Source organism: Galeopterus variegatus, unplaced genomic scaffold, assembly GCF_000696425.1.
Source record: "Galeopterus variegatus unplaced genomic scaffold, G_variegatus-3.0.2 Scaffold1336, whole genome shotgun sequence".
Classification (NCBI taxonomy): Eukaryota; Metazoa; Chordata; class Mammalia; order Dermoptera; family Cynocephalidae; genus Galeopterus; species Galeopterus variegatus.
The window spans coordinates 41,639-45,687 of NW_007727447.1; the positions used below are offsets into that span (position 1 = coordinate 41,639).

At 48.8% G+C, this 4,049-nt stretch overlaps 1 long non-coding RNA gene across 4 annotated transcripts in view; it reads right to left on the reverse strand.

The window, feature by feature from the left end:
• LOC103593386 overlaps positions 1-3,733 on the reverse strand; it is a 33,186-nt gene extending 29,453 nt beyond the window's left edge. For all 4 annotated transcript variants that reach the window (XR_550746.1, XR_550745.1, XR_550744.1 and 1 more), the window contains exons 1-2: positions 3,663-3,733; positions 3,088-3,193 (exon numbers count right to left, since the gene is read on the reverse strand). This is a non-coding gene — a long non-coding RNA (uncharacterized LOC103593386). The remainder of the gene's footprint in view (positions 1-3,087; positions 3,194-3,662) is intronic.
• Between the last annotated feature and the right edge of the window lie 316 nt (positions 3,734-4,049).

Below are 4,049 nucleotides of genomic sequence, written 5' to 3' on the forward strand. Positions count from 1 at the left end.
GAAAACAAGAAAATCAGGGAAAATTTTAGGGATTGGTTAAAGGTGGTGATCAGAATGCTGATAGAAATATGGGCTGTAAAGACCCTTCTATGGAGGTCTCAGAAATAAGAAGAAAGTTATTGGAAACTGGGGCAAAGACCAACCTTGCTACGAACCGGTAAGGAACTTGGCTGCATTGTGTCCATGCCCTGGGACTCTATGGAAGCTGGAACTTAGGAGTCGTGAACCAGAGTATCTGGTGGAAGAAATTTCTAAGCAGCAAAGCATTCAGGAAACTGCATGGCTATTTGTAACAGCCTACGCTGAGTTATGGTGGCAAAGGCATAACATAAAGCCAGAACTTAAAAGGGAAGCAGAGTGTAGAGACTTGGAAAATTTGCAGCCTGGCCATGTGGTACAGGAGCAGAGAGCATGCAGTGGTGCAGCCCAGCGACCATTAGCTAAGATTAGTACAAAGGAAAGGGGTAATCAAGAAAAGGGGAAAAGGCCCTGAAGGATTGCAGAAGCCTCTGGGGCCAACCCTTCCATCACAGGCCCAAAGGCCTAGGGAGACAGAATGGTCTTAGGAAACAGGCTTGAGGAGCTCTCCATGGGCTCAATGCCCAGGGCCAACTTGGGAAGCTGCTCCCCACACCAGCATCCCAGCTGCTTTGGCTGCTCCAGCTGTGGCTAAATTGGCCCCAGGTGTGGCTCGACCTGCAGCTTTGGAAAATACAAGCTGGAAGCCTTGGCGGTGTCCACGTGGTGTTAGGTCTGCAGGCTTGCAGAATGCCAGAGCTGTGGAGGTTTGGGAGCCTCCACAATCTTCCACCCTGATTTCAAAGGATGTATAGAAAAGCCTGGGGACCCAGGTAGAGATGTGTCTCAGGGGCAGACTCACCACATAGAGCCTTTGCTAGAGCAAAGCTGAGTGGAAACATGGGGTCAGAGCTGCATCAGAAAAACTGCATCAGCGCCATGCCTAGTGGAGCCGTGAGAGCAGGACCGCCATGGAGACCCCAGACCTGTGGAGCTACCAGAGGGGAACACAGCCCGGGAGAGCTGAAGTGTGTCCTGAGACCAGGAAAGCCATAGGAGCAGAGCTGCCAGAGGACTTGAGGACCCAACCCCCACACCAGCATGCAGAGGACACTGAACATGCAGTCAAGGTGCATGATTTGCCAGCTTTGAGATTTAATGCCTGCCCTTCTGGGTTTTGGACTTGTTTGGGACCTGTTACCCCTTTCTTTTGGCCTATTTCTCCCTTTTTGAGTGGGCATATGTACCCTATGCTTGTCCCATCATTGTATCTTGGAAACAGATGATTTGTTTTGACTAAACAGATGGGACTTTGAACTTTGGACTTTTGAGTTGAAACAAGGTAAGACTTTGGGGATGAAATGAATGTATTAGTATGTGAAAAAGGCATGAGTTTTGGGGGGCCAGGGGCAGAATGTAGTGGATTGAATTATGTCCCCCCCAAACTCACTGAAGCTTGAATTGTATCCCCCAAGTTTATGTGTTAGAAACTTGGTCCCCACTATGACTATTAAGAGGGTGGACATCGTATTATGGTAATTGAAAGGTGGAGCCTTGAAGAGGTGATTGGATTGTAGGACTGTGCAGTAGTGAATGGGTTAACAAGGGTGGTCAGGGGCGTGGTTCTGAGGGCTTTAAAAGAAGAGAGAAGATTCTATTCTCTCTCTCTCTGCTTCTACTGTCTTGCAATGTGAGACCCCTGGGTCACTGTCACCATCACAAGATGGAATTTGGACTTCGGACTTCCCAGCCTCAGAAACTGTAAGCAATAAATTTCATTTTCTTTATAAATCACCCACTTTCAAGTATTTCGTTATAAGCAACAGGAACAGACTAGTACACTTACCTTGTTCCTTGTTTCCATCTAGGCTTCATCACATGGCTTTTACTGCTTGTACCTCTACCAATATTCTGATCATGACCCCTTAAGATATCTCTAAGAAGTTTAACACTTTCCCTATAGTTCTACTCTTTTTCTGAGCCCTCACCAAAATTGCCCTTCATACTCTGTTCATAGCAATCTAAGCTTTTTCTAGGCTGCACCTCCAAATTTTCTCAGCCTTTACCCATTACCCTGTTCCAAAAGCCAATTCCACTTTTTCTGGTATTTGTTATAGCAACAGCCCCACTTCTCAGTACCCATTTTCTGTCTTCGTCTGTGCTATGGGTTAAATGTGTCCCCAAAAGTTCATATATTGGAAACTTGATCCCCATTGTAACAGTGTTAAAAAGGTGGGAAATTCAATTATGGTATTTGAAAGGTGGGGCCTTTGAGAGGTGATTAGATTGTGAGGACCGTGCCTGCCTGAACGGATGAGTCCATTAATGGAGTGATCGGTTGTGATGGGCGTGGTTCTGATGGCTTTATAAGGGGAGCAGGGGAGGAGGTTAGTTGGCCTGCTCTTGGTATTCTTGCCATGTGACACCCTGCAGTGCTGTACGGCCACCCACAAGAAGGCCCTCACGAGATGCACCCCTTGGACTGCAAATTTCCCAGCCTCCAAAATTGCAAGAAATAAATTCCATTTCTTTACAAATTATCCAGTTTCAGGTATTCTGTTATAAGTAACAGAAACGGACTAATAAAGTTTGTCTTGTAATAACAGAACACCACAGACTGGGTTATTTATAATAAACAGAAATTTATTGGCTCACGGTTCTGGAGGCTGGGAAGTCCAAGATCAAGGGCTGGCATCTCGTGAGGGTCTTGTTGCTGTGTCATCCCAAGATGGAAGGGCAAAGAGAGGGCGAGAGAGAGAGCAGAGATCAAACTCACAGCCTGAGCCCCTTCATAATCGGCATCAATCCATTAGTGACGGTGGAGCCCTCGTGACCTAAACACCTCCCATTAGGCTCCACCACCCAACCCTGTTGCCCTGGGGATTCAGTTCCCAACACATGCCTTTTGGGGGACACATTAAAACCACAGCAGCTGTTTGTTCACATTCCTTTGTATGTTCCTGTGTCTTCAGAGATAAGGACAATCCTCCATGAATAGGGAGAGGACCTTTGGAATGAGGATCTTATGACCTGCTTCAGGGGAGAAGAGAGGGAAAAGGTTAGCGAGACCTTCCTGCTTCTGCTGTTTTCTCAGATGCCAAGGTGCCACGTTCTGGGGTAGCATGTCCTCAACGCCATCACTCCAAAATCAGGCTCCTTGCTGTTGAAGAAAACACTGTGGAAATAAAACAAATAGGCAGGGAGGACTCAGGGAACCCAGGAGGGTGGGGCAGCTTCCCAGACATCACCAGGGGAGAACACAAACCTCTATGTGCAGCTCCGCACTGACCCAGAGCCTGTGCATGGGCAGACAGAGGAACAGGGGATAAGCCCCACATGCCTGGAGCCTAGCCTGGGGTGCAGGGAAGCCTGTCCCAGAAGGGAGGGGATGCTGAAGGACTGTGGGTCAGGGGGCTGGTAGAGCCTGGGGTCAGGAGTTAGAGGCTGCTGTGGGTAGGGGCTTCCCTGCAGGGGTAACAGGAACAAGGAGGCTCTGATATGGTTGGACAGATGGATGCCTGCAGGGACCTACAGGACTGCAGTCCCACCCTCATCCCATGGGCCTTCTCTTAGTCCATTTCCTGCTGCCAAATAGAATCCCTGAGACTGGGTAATTTATAAAGAAAAAAATTAATTTGGCTCACAGTCCTGGAGTCTGGGAAATCCACGATCAAGAGTCCGGCATCTGGTGAGGGCCTTCCTGCCGCACTGTCTGTGAGGGCAGGCGGAAGACAGTGAGAGGGGAGAGGAAGGGGCTGACTTCATCCTCTGTGAGGAATCCACACCCGCAGTAACTGACCCCATCTCACGATAGCAGCACTAATGCATTCGTGAGGGCACAGCCTAGTCACCTCCTAAAAGTCCCACCTGCCAGCACGGTGGCACCGGGGATTAAGTTTCCAACACGGGAACTTTGGGAGACACGTTCAAACCACAGCAGGCCCTCTCCAGGGAGGTGTGGGGAACTGGAGGGAAACACCAGGAAAGGACAGTGGCGGTCTTTGAGCTTTGGTCATTCATTTAACAAATGT